This window comes from Cricetulus griseus, chromosome 2 (genome assembly GCF_003668045.3).
Source record: "Cricetulus griseus strain 17A/GY chromosome 2, alternate assembly CriGri-PICRH-1.0, whole genome shotgun sequence".
NCBI lineage: Eukaryota > Metazoa > Chordata > Mammalia > Rodentia > Cricetidae > Cricetulus > Cricetulus griseus.
In genome coordinates, this window is record NC_048595.1 from 164810589 (window position 1) to 164823563 (window position 12975).

At 41.6% G+C, this 12975-nt stretch overlaps 1 protein-coding gene across 5 annotated transcripts in view; it reads right to left on the bottom strand.

Annotated features, from left to right (window-relative positions):
* Positions 1 to 12975, bottom strand: part of Dym (dymeclin) — a 257330-nt gene that overhangs the window by 166711 nt on the left and 77644 nt on the right. The window lies entirely within an intron of this gene.

Consider the following 12975-nt stretch of genomic DNA (forward strand, 5'->3'; position numbering starts at 1 on the left):
CAGAACAGTCGCCATGTAGGCCGCCAAAGGAGTAGTAGGTTCAGACCCTTTTCCAGTAAGATAAGACCATGTGGAAATACTTAGACTAATAGAAATGTGTTAATAATTAAGACAGAGCTAGCAAATAAGAAGCCCTAGTCATCAGCCAACAGTTTAATAATTAATATGTCTCTATGTGTTCATTTGAGGCTGAAGCGGCAGCTGAAACCAGGCGGGAAAGAAGCTTCAGCAACACACTGATATACTAAACAGCATAATCCCTGTCAACAATCTATAAATATTTGTCCTTATCCCACAGGCAAGTGTAGTCTTCATCCTTCATCAAGGGAACTTTGTAACAGATGGAGACAGAAAACCACAACCACTCAAAATGTAGAGTTGTAGAGCCCAGTCCCATCTGATACATCTACAAAAATCCATCAGCCCTTCATGTTAAAAGTCTTGGCAAGACTATAGATACAAGGGAGAAGCTTCAACATAATAAGGGCAATTGACAGTAAGGCAACAGTCAACATCAACCTAACAGAGAGAAAGTCAAAGCATTTGCACTAAAATCAGGAATGAGACAATGTCCACTCTCTCCATACCTGTTCTATATAATACTTGCAGTCTTAGCTAGAGTAGTAACAGGACAACTCTGAAGGAGATCCAGGGGATACAAACTTGAAAGCTGAAGAAAGCCCAGAAGATGGAAAGATCTCTCACTGGAAAAGGGCCACCCTACTATCTCCATACTCAGGAGTAGTTGTCCAACACAAAACTACCTCAGTGGTTTATTTGAGGACTTTTTGTTTTGTTTGGCCATTTTTTCCCCTTATTGGTATTTTGCCTCTTTGTTTTGGTTTTTATTTGTGTGGGGTGTTTTAATTTTAAGTTTTTTGTTTTGGTGAGGGGGTGGAAAACTAATATAAAGTTTAAGGGTAAACAGGCGGGGAGGATCTGGAAAGAGTTGGGGGAAGGTAAAATATGTTCAAAATTTTTATGTTAAAAATGTGAAAAATATTAAAATTACAGAATTTAGAAGTGCTGGTATATCATTATATGGGACATGGAAAACCCTCATTTAGATATCATTAAGGAAAATACGCAAATTGCAAAACAGCACTTGTATACAATAACAACATTTGATTTGTGCATGGGAATCCACCTGCATGTGTGTGCCAGGATCCATTGCTGGATGCCAGGTCACGGAGGGCAAAGGAAGGTAATTTCCAGTCACTGGCTTTCTAGAGTATCACACAGTCTAAGAGAACGTAAGCAATCAGAAACCAGCAAGGATGGCAGCAAGAGGAGGGAATCTCCTGGTCACCAGCTCAGAAAATGTGATGCAATATACGGTGGAACTGAGGATACAGCCCTACATTTTTTATTTAAACCAACAAGTTCAAAAAGGAAGAAAAGAGGCAGGGAAGTGAGGAGGGAAAGACTTGGGAGATGCTGGAGAGAAAGAGGTAGGAGAAAGGGATGGAGTCAGGGAGAGTGTGCTAGCTAGTCTTATGTCAACCTGACACACAAACTAGAGTCATCTGAAAGGAAGAAACCTCAATTAAGAAAATGCCTCCATGAGAGCAGGCTGTAGGCAAACCTGTAGGGCATTTTCTTAGTCAGTGATTGATAGGGGAGGGCCCAGACCATTGTGGTCCTGGGTTCTATAAGAAAGCAGGTTGAGCAAGCCATAGGCACAAGCCAGTAAACAGCACTCCCCCATGACTTCTGCATCTACTCCTGTCTGGGACCCTGCCCTGTTTTGAGTTCCTGTCCTGACTTCCTTCAGTGGCAAACAGCAGTGCTGAAGTGTGAGCCAAATAAGCCCTTTCCTCCCCAGCTTACTTTTTGCCACAACGTTTCATCTCAGCAGTAGCAACCCTAAGACAGAGGGAAAGGCAGGAGACTGGCTGGTGATTTTGGAGGTAAAAGTCACCAACAGAGGCTAGAGAGATGGCACAGATATTAAGAGCACTTTCTGCTCTTGCAGAGGATTTAGGTTCAGTCCATCAACTATATGAAGATTCATAACTGTCTGTAACTCCAGTTCCAAAGAGGCTGACATCCTCTTCCAACCTGCATGAACACCAGATACATGCATGGCATATATATGCAAAAAAATCCATACACATGATATAAAATAAAGCTTAAAGAAAAAAATCACTAGCAAGTGGGGCAGTGGTGGCACATGCCTTTAGCCCCAGCACTCAGGAGACAGAAAGAAGCAGGTGGATCTTTGAGTTTGAGGCCAACCTGGACAACAGAGCAAGTTCCAGGACAGCCAGGGCTACACAGAGAAACTTTGTCTCAGGGGAAAAAAAAATCACTACCGTGTTATCATCAATTATACCTATATGATGAAGTGAATGATTCTGTACTTTTATCTTTGTACGTATCTATGGTGGTGGTTACTTATTACAATGGACAGAGGTTACATGGTTAACAAATCCTTCTGTAAAAGAAATAAAAAAAATACTGTACAGCAAAGCAAAGAGTTGATAAATTTTATTTCTCTGGACTTGCTCTATGGCGAGCAATTTTAATCCTTCTTTTCACTATAAACCATCCAACATAGAAAATCTATTATTTTCTAACATTTTACGTTTTTATGGAATACACAATATAAACTATCTCATATCATGCCTGTCAAGGGCTAGAGAGATGGCTCATCGGGTAAGAGTACTTGTTCTCTCAAAGGACCTGGGCTTGATTCCCTGCACCCATATGGCAGCTCACAACTACATGTGACTCTAGTTCCAAGGGATCAGACACCCTCTTCTGCCCTCCACAGGCAGCTAGCACATATGCAGTACACATACATACAGGCAAAATACCTACATATATGAATCTAAAAATTCTATACTGATATAAATATTATGTGATATATATGTCATTTCTTACCAAATTGCAGTCATACACATCACAAACTTTTAATTTTTCAAAAAAATTTAAATTATGCTTACACAAGCCTGGTGGTGGTAATGCACCTTTAAGCCCAGCACTTGGGAGGCAGAGGCAGGTGGATCTGTGAATTAGAAGCCAGCCTGGTCTACAGAGTAAGTTCCAGGACAGCCAGGTCTACACAAAGAGAAACCCTGTCTTGAGAACAAGCAAGCAAAAAAATTATGCTTACATTTGTGTACTGACATGTGACTGTGTACACATCTATACAGGTGCCCCTTGGGGCCAGAAAGTGTTGGATCACCTAGAGAAGTGTTACAAGCATTTGTGAGCCACCTGACATGGGTGCTTGGAACTGAATTGAGATTAACTGCTTGGCAATCTCCTCGGTCGCCTCTACCTTATTTTATAATTCATTTCAATGGTATTGACTGTTAACTTTTGAAGATTTTCATGAAGGAAGTGCACAGCCTCCCCAAATTTCAGAAGTCTCCAGGAGTGTGAAGGGAGTCTCCATCTACATTCCCAGTAAAGCCCTCCATGTCAGGAGAGAAAGCTAGGGCTAATCAAGTAAACGGGGTCCCTCCATTTACTGCAGGAGCATTTCTGATACATAGAATTCTTCCTAGTTTTCATTGAGGAATTTTGGGTAAAACTCATCAACTAACTGACAGCTATATATCACAAGTTTAATGCATTCAAAACTGTACTTTGTGCAATTCATGACACAGCTGAGAAAGTCAAAGCTATGTAAGAAAGTATAGGGCTGTGAGATGACTCGTCGAGTTTTTGCCCATGCTTACTGCCAAGCCAGCCAGCCAGCCAGCCAGCCCAGCCAGCCAGCAGCCAGCCACACACACACACACACACACACAGAGAGAGAGAGAGGGGGGGGGGGAGAGACAGAGACAGAGACAAAGAGAGACAGAGATGTAATTTTAAAAACTTTAATAGTAAAAACTTAAAAATACAGTTAGAAGCAAAAACCTTTTTTCTTTGGAACTAGTTGTTATACCTAAAACATATCTATGAGGTTTAGGTCAGTCCCTTCCACCCCGAGTTTGACTCAAGACTGTTTGCCAGTGTATTCATCACTGTTTGGACCAGCACTACAGGCAAAGAAAACACAATTAGAAAATTCAACCCACAATAAAAACAATCTTCAAAGGTTCTCCAAGACAAGATATAGTGCCATTTTTGGATTTCCCCTCACAGTTGTTCATCTTCGTTATTAGGAGAAACAGGAGTGAATTTTCCCTGGATGAAGTGCACAAAGAAAATACATATTCTTCTTCAGGATGGCTTTTTCACTCTCCTTTCACCCCTTCAAACTGTTGCCAGAAATCTGGGGGTTTCTTATAGACGAGGAGGATGGGATGGACAGATGGACGGATGGACGGACAGACACGCACACACATACACACACACACACACTTATACTCTCTCTCCCTCCTTCCCTTTCCCATCTCTGGTAACTTGCACTCACAACTGCCTTTCCTCAGAGAGGGGAAGAGGCAGCTTGCCACTGCCTACATTGTCGTTTGAACTGGCCCATGATATTGGACCATACTTCTTCCAAAAGTTCACTTTTTGTAGATCCAAGCCTCTGATCTATGACCCAAGAACCTTAATGGAATTGCATTTTCCTGTTGGCAAAAAGAAAAAGAGAAAATTCTCTTTACCAGAAAAATAAAGGAAAGTTACAGTATATTTCCTTCTGCTCCTAAAGCCAAATTAAGGAAGGTTCCCAGTGTTTTTTAATTATAGTCCCTGGGTCTTCCAAATAAACTCTGAAAGTAAAATTAAGCTAGCAAAAAGTAAAAAAGAACTCAAGTTAACTAAAAAAATAAATCTGGGACTGGAGAGATGGCTCAGCCATTAAGAGCTCTAATTGCTGTGCTAGGAAACCAGGGTTCACTTCTGAACCCCCACATAGCTCACAACTGCCCATAACTCCAGTTCCAGATCTAACACACTCTTCTGGCCTCTGTGAGTACCCACACACAGGAGTCATGCGCACTCACAGATACATATATAAACAAACACAAGAAAGAAAGAAAATATATCTTCAAAAAGAAATCGATTGTTGATACCACTTTTTAAGTTTTAACTCAAATACATTCATTCTCATGAAAATGTGGTAAACACACAAAGTATGACAGACTGAAACATTGTAAATATAATAACCATCAAGGAAAAAGGGATCTTTCATTTAAAAATGTTTAGTTTGGCAGCTTCTAAGTAAGAGGTAGATTGGAAGCTGCCTCTGTGGATCAGTGAAGAAGTGTCGCTTGCCATGGGTAAAAATAGACAGTATTCCAAAGAGAAGAAGATGCACTGGAAATTCACAACAGGGGCAGGAGGGAAAATATGATGGGCAAATAGCAAAAAGAAGCAAGCCACATGCAACACAGCTCCAGCTGTATGGCTGTGTGGTGGGGGTAAAGGAAGCCCAGGCTCTATTGCTGGGGCTGTTTGTGGAAGACTTTGGACTAGAAAAATGGTTAAGTGCTGTAAAAGGAATTTAGTTGGTCATCCTAGTAGGCTCTTGAGACAGTGGTGCTAAGAGCTATGTAGACCATGGAGGCCCACCTCACAAGGTTTCAGAGGGAAACAATATTAGCAGGTGGGTTAAAGGTCATTATTGTGATATTTTGGGAAAGAATGTGGCTGCTCTCTGACCCTGTTCCAAGAACTTCCTGAGGTTGAATTATAAGTATACCTAATTTCTTTGGCAGAGAAGATTTTAAAATAGTCTAATACTGACTCTGTTGTGTGGTTATTAGTAATCACTCTTGTGTAGGTCTACAATGAAAAGGAGCAAGTGGGACAGAAAGAAATATAAGATGTAGTTCAAAGAGGAAAAAACAGCACCAGGAAACAATGCCGCTGGGGCTGAAAGAAATAAAGGGGCAAGACCAGTATGAAAATGTAGACAGCATAATTATTTTGGTCTCATTATTTAACATCCAAAATTCAGATATAAACCAAATACACATTATAACATAAAGAATAAGTAAGATATGGATGGTCTCAAAATGTAGTAATACATTGCAATAAAAAAATTAATGGACTATGCTTCACACAAAACGTGGATTTCACAAGTAAACAGAAGAGGACTGTAGCACGAATAAGAAAAATCCAGAGACAAATATTGGGGTTAAAGCTGAAAACCAGAGAAGCAAAACAGCCAGTCACTAGAGAGTTCTTACCTCAACCAATGCTCACACTGAAGGCACAATGCACCAAACCTCACACTATTCCTGACTGCACTGCTTCTCAGACTTACTCAGACTGCAATGCATTCTGTCTCCTCCCACTTTATATTCCTCTCTCTGCCTAGCCATATCACTCCTGTCTCCACCTCCCTAGTGCTGGGATTAAAGGTGTGATCTCTGTTTCTCTTTTAGACTGATTCAGTATCAAGTAGCCTAGGGTGGCCTTGAACTAACAGAGATCCATCTGACTCTGTCTCCTGAATACTGGGATTAAAGGCATGCACAACCACTGCCCAGCTTCTATGGCTAACTAGTGTGGCTGCTGGGATTAAACGCATGTGCCCCCACTGCCTGGCCTCTATGGCTGTGGCTAGCTTTGCACTTTGATCTTCAGGCAAGCATTATTAGATCATAAACAAAATATTACCACAGAGTACAAATACAAAAATGCATCTTACATGATTCTGTCAATATGAAGCTCAAACACAGACAAAACTAATCTGTAGTATCTGTTTATTGGTAGGGAGAAGAATATGGACAAAGAGTTTAATATGCATGTGTAGAGATGCCATTGTGAAACCCAATTCTTTGTATATTCATTAAAAATAAATAACTAGTTTTAGAAGGACTGTGGTTTCTTTGCTGGAAGAAAGAAAAATCATTAGGAAGATGGATATGAAAAGATTATGGTACACCAAAACCATTTCACTCTGTATGTTCATTTTATGCTAATAATTGAGCTAAATACTAAATTACCTGTACTCTCGTTCATGTGTTACACTTAAAGACGTCTTTTTCCTGTTTAACAAAACAACTCCAAGATTCCATCTTACACCTGTCAGAATGGCACACAAGGAACACTCTTAAATTGCTGGTGGGAATGCAAACTTGTACAGCCACTTTGGAAATCAATATGGTGGTTTCTCAGAAAATGGGAATCAATCTACCTCAAGACCCAGCTATACCCTTCTGTGTGCCTGGCTGTGTCTAGACTCTTCATTACTCTTATACACCTCTTTTGTCCCGGCTGTCCTATTGCAAAGTAGTGCCTTGCAAAACCGTCCAGACATGGTCCCCTTAGAGGTACCCTCCCTTCTCCACCATGGTTTAATCACTTCATACCACTACAGTCTACCACTATTTTTATTATATCAAATAAAAAAATAGCAAGGCTTTCAATTTTTAATTTTTGCAGATTAATTTTTTGTCTTATGGAAAAATATACATCTGGAATTCTTTATTTTGCCAAATAAAAATCAAAATTGAAGTCTGAATTATTCATGACTTTGCTATAAGCAATTAACACTAATTTCATATGCTAAAAGACATGAAGAATAACTAACTCTAGTAATATTCAATACCCAGAAAGAATCAATTTGGAATCTACAAATTAAAGTTTTCCACTGTCAAATCTTAAGCTAATTGCTTATATTAGCATTTAAATACCACTTATGAAAGAGTACACATCCACTGAATGCCTCTAGATGTAATGAAGTACTCCTACCTTGACCTTACTTTCTTTGCACTGCCTCCAGGTGCTACTACTCTTCTGGTTCCATATAAGACCACTGTGGGCAAAGGTAAGAGGATCCCAAAGTAACTACTGTTCCTGGCTGAAAGGGACACTCTAAGAAAGATGGCTGGAGTTTCTTCCAAAGCATTTCCGTTATGCTGACAACAGCAAGAAGCCAGCCCCAGTTCTGGAGGGTGCTGCACCAGGCCTTAGCAAAGGCAGCTGCCATGCCATTGCTACCACAAGGCAGGAATAAGAAGAGGGCTTGAGAGGCACTGAGAACTAGACACTGTGAAATGGGAAGATCAAACAGATACTTGAAAAAGATTTAACAGTAATGAATTCAGAGGTTACCAAGACATGAACAGTCAGCAAATGAAAGTAATGTGTAGTTAATGAGTGATATGGAGGAGACTGAATGTGGGGCTTCAGAAGGGCCTCAGAGTCTCATGGGATTGAACACCTAACCTGAGATCACTTGATTCAATAGGCAGGTTCACATGCAGACACTATCAGGGCGGATGAGGATCACGAAAGCAGAAAGCATCACCCAGGCTGACACCAGCACCCTCCCTCAGGCCATCTGTCAGAGAGGCATTGCTGCATGGCACCCCAGCCTTCCTGAGAGAAGAGTGGGAGCCTTGCCATGTGCACCGATGACAGGTACTCCCACTCCTCCCTCTTGTTCACATAATGGGACACACTGCGCTTGGGTGAGTTTGTAATGTTGCCTAGGCTTAACTAGCGCTCACAAAAAAAAAAAAAAAAACACTTAAAAACAATGGAACTACACAATTTTTCAAAAAATGTCATGCACTGAAATCAAAGATTGAAAAAGGTTAGTCATTTAAATACAAGTGAACATGAGGGCACAAGAAACAGCAGGGCTGACCCTTTGACAACCAATGTGAGTTCCTTGTCATCTTCTTTATAAGCTAAAAACAAAGAAAATATTATTCAGTTCTCTGTTTCCCATCTATTCCCAAGACCTTGAAATAGATTTATCCACCTTTATTAGCAAGAAACAGTCCTGTGTGACAGGGTTTCTCAGAACACAAATGACACTATGAAGTCACCATAATTAGCAAACACTTTAAAAGTTACCCAAATTTTTGTTAATGTTCTTATTATCAAAAGACGATCTTATTGTTTATAGCACTTATTGTTAATAGCATAAATTTAAATGCTTTAAATTTTTTATTATTCCCATCTTCTGAAAAATGTCAACATTCGTGTCTTATATATCAGCATAACAATGCACTATAGAATTTATAAGCCATTTGCTTAAGTTAGAGGTTAGCTTTAAAAGATTACATCAAGGGCACAGGTAATCAATAAAGCTTCAAGACCACCATATTCAAGGGCCTGGGTTGGGGATAGTGTACAGAGAGAAGGAAAGTTTAGGTGAGGATAAACAGCAGCCTGACAGCTAATGATGCTAATTATTAGCATTAATTAAATCACCAAAGACAGCTCCCCAGCATTAGTGCTCACTGAACTTGGCAGGTAAGTGTCCAAATCCACAGAGGTTCTGATCTCACTCACTTAACAGCCCTCTGTAGACCTGACAGCAGACTCTAAAGCAGCTGCTCTCAACCACGACCCTCCCTCATTGCCCTTCCTGCTCCACAACACAGGGCCCACCCCAGTGGGCAATTACAACAGTGTGAAGCACACCACAGAGTAGATCTTCAGTCCTGGCCTTCAGCAGTCCTGAATTCAATCTGTCCAATATAGGGAAGGACAGTTTGTGGTTTACAACACAGCTAGTCCCAAACTGTCTTTGCAGACTCCTTTCCCACTCTTCCTCCTCCACAGAACCCCACATGCAAAAGGAAAGGGCGACTACTCAAGAAGACACAAGTGGTGTTTCTGCATGTTTGGTCTCACTAGCTCCATGTGCCCACTGTGGCACTGCATTTGTGTTTCCTGATTTCACCTCATGAATGGATCTTACTAGGCATTTGCCCCTTTGTGCTTCATTCATTCAATAAATATTTATAAATCACCCACGTGTAGGGCTTGCTCAGATTGTCCCATGATACAATAAACTGCTGTCACTATAGTCAAGATGCCTATAATTTCAAAAAAGTATTATACATGTATGGGTGTCCTTCCTACATGTATGTCTGTGCTTGGAAACTGGAGTTACAGATGACTGTGAGCCACCTTGTGGAAGCTGAGAATCAAACTGGGTCCTTTGGAAAAGCAGCAAGTACTCTTAACCACTGAGCCATCTCTCAAGCCCCATGGCACCTAGAACTTAAAAGGAAAAATACAGAAAGTATGCCATTATAGCAAGCCATAGTAAGTCCTAATCTCTGCAGGAGAACTTTCCTCAGGGAGCCATTTGTGACCTAGTGTGGATTGGTTAGGGGGAAGATCTGTAAATGCCCCACCCCCAGCCACTCTGGATGTACCTGGAGGTTCAGCTACAGCTGTGAATAACAGTAAGGAAGAAAGCAAGAGCACGGTGACACTGCCTGAACAACCTGAAGGACAATAAAGAGGTCACAGACTCAAGTCCTTTCTCTCCTGTAAAGGAATAGCACAAAAGGATGTAATGCTAGCTTTAACTTGTGATCAATGCTGACCTATATCAAATTACTGAACAAATTATAGCATGCTGTATTTTGTTTCCATAACCCTCCAGGAAAACTACCATTTTGCAGGAGGCCCTAACTCAGTCTCCTAGCTGACGAAAGTCAGGCTGCCATGGAATTCACTGCATGAATGTGTACATGTAGACACATGAGCCATGGGCACCTGATAGTTCTGCAGTGTGAGAGGAAGCTGTTATTGGCATACTATCCATTGGGTTTAGAATTGGTCATGGTCCTTGACTGACTGTCTCTAGCTTTTTAATGTATAAAACGTTATAGTAAGTTTAAAATGATGAATGAAGGTGGCTGTGAGTTTTCTAGCTAACCTACAAGAATACAGTGATTCAAAACTGGTAAGGCCATGTCTTTTTCCACCAGACATATCGGACCACAAGACAAGACAGGTTCCCAGAGGTCTGAATACTTCCCTGGCTTTAGAGGTGAGGCTTTACCTCACCAAGACACTATCACATACTGTAATTAGAACTTACTATTCACTCTCCCTGAAAGACCATCCCCTCATGCCTTATAGTCCCATTTATCTGGATCAACAGAGGCCGAAGCTGCAACACACCGGGGCTCAGAGCCATAAGGTATGAACATGCCTTACACATCTCCCCATCCCAGCCTTTCCATACCTTCTGAAACACACATCTTTCACCAGAAACCCTTGTACTTTTAACCTCCATTTCTTTGAAACCTAGGTATATCCTGAAAGCCCCCCAAAACAGTTCTTTCTCAGAAGCTCTCTCAAATAGTGATGTTTGTTCTCTCTCATAGGCAGAATTCTCATGACTGTTTCCAATGCACCATTCCTCAAACATCACATATCCTTGAAGCATCCCATCAGACTACCCTACCCATCCAGCTCCCTGCTCTGTCACTGACAGACACCAGCACTCCTGCTCACTGACAAGGTCAGCACTACTTACTTCACTGTCTTTCCCTCCACACTCCCATCCTCGCTTAAAAGATTTCAACATAGCCTCAAACAACACACCCAAAAATGCGGCCCTAGTCCTTGCCTGTTTGATTTCCTCCATTGTTTCAACAACACCATGGCCACAGGCTACCTAGGCACACAGCGTACTAACAGCTGTACTTCACTAGAGTTTTGAATGCATGTCTTCCTCTCTCTGGTGACCACCTACCAGCAGCCAGGGTGTTTCTCTAGTCCCTGACTCAAATAATTTTGGGGAGAATGATTTATCCCTATTTATTTCTACACTACCCATCACCAGCCTCACTGTGTCCGTCCCTCCTCAACCATCTAGGATTCTCCAGTTCAGCCTCAGATATCCTTACATGTTCCTTTTCAAGTCTTCACTCTCTTCTGTGTCCATAACATTTTCCTGGCAAAACCTGCACCTTGACTAAAAGCAATACTCCATATCCCACTGTGTCCCACAGGAATTACACACAACTGAAGAACAAGCTGACAGACATCTGCTTGCTCTAAGTTAAGTGCATCGTGTATTTCCACTGGATCCCTGCTCCAGGCCACTGACTCTCCTACTGCTATCTCACAAGTTCCAGACTAATCCAGGCTTAGTGGTGCTGACCTGTCTTAACCTGAATTTAAAGAGAACTTCCTACTTTCCAAGCCACACTCTCTTATTATAAAAGAGGCAGAATATCTCTTCTTATCTTGGGAGCATCATTTCTTTATCAGTAATTATAAGCCCTACAAAAGGCAAGTATCTCATAAATATCTCTAGATAATCTAAATCACCCGTCGTTTCTGCCTGTATCCTGTGTGCTGGTCAGTTTTCTGTGACAAATACCTGAGAGGAACAGTTTAAAAGAGGAAAGATTTCTCAGGCTCGGAGTCACAGTCCATGCCTCATGCCTCCCTCAGCGACAGAAGCAGGAGGAGCATGCCTGCTCCAGTAGGCTTCCTCCTCCTTCCTCTTCCTTCCATCCAGGCCCCCATGAGATGGTGCCATCCACACTCAGGACAGTTCTTCCCCATTTGGCTAATCCTCTCTGGAGAGGCCCTCTCCAACAATCCAGGTGCCTCCCAATCAAACTGATAATCAGGATTAGCCATCACACTCTGACACACCATTCTCTCTTTTGTCTACACTAATTGGCTTCTAGAACAACACTACAACATACTTCATGGGGTATTTTGTTGTTGCTGTTGTTAACTTTTTGATTTTGATTTTTAAAAGCATGAGGAATAGAATTTGATGCTCTGTTACATCTGACAGGGATTTCAGAAGTAAAGAAAATAGCAAAGAGAAAACACAAGAATTAAAATCTCAGGTCCCAAAAGTTAACAGAAAGCAGATTTGGTGACATAACCCCTTCTAAGGTCACAAAACAAGCAGGCATAAGTACAAGATTTGGGCTTTTAAAAATATATTACATCACTTTAAAAGTGGAGGAAAAGGCAGCCAAGCGTGGTGGCTCAAGTCTGTAATCCCAGTGCTCAGAAGGCTGGGGCTGAGAGGGTCACTCCAAGTCAGAGACCTCTTAGCCCAGAGTGTGCTCCAGGCCAGCCAAGGACTGGCTATACAGTGAGAGACAGACAGATGACAGGCAGGCAGGCGGGCAAGCAGGCACACACCCCTCCAGTAGACTGAAATCACACTCTCTTCCACTGCAATAATGTTCTGAGGACTTTCACACACCTGCCATCCTAGAAAGGCATTTATTACAGCCACGCTGATGTCTTCTCTTTTATTACCTAACTAAGTCGGGACTGAGGAGAGAGGTGCAAAGGAGACTGTAGGCAGGTGCAGTGCAAGTG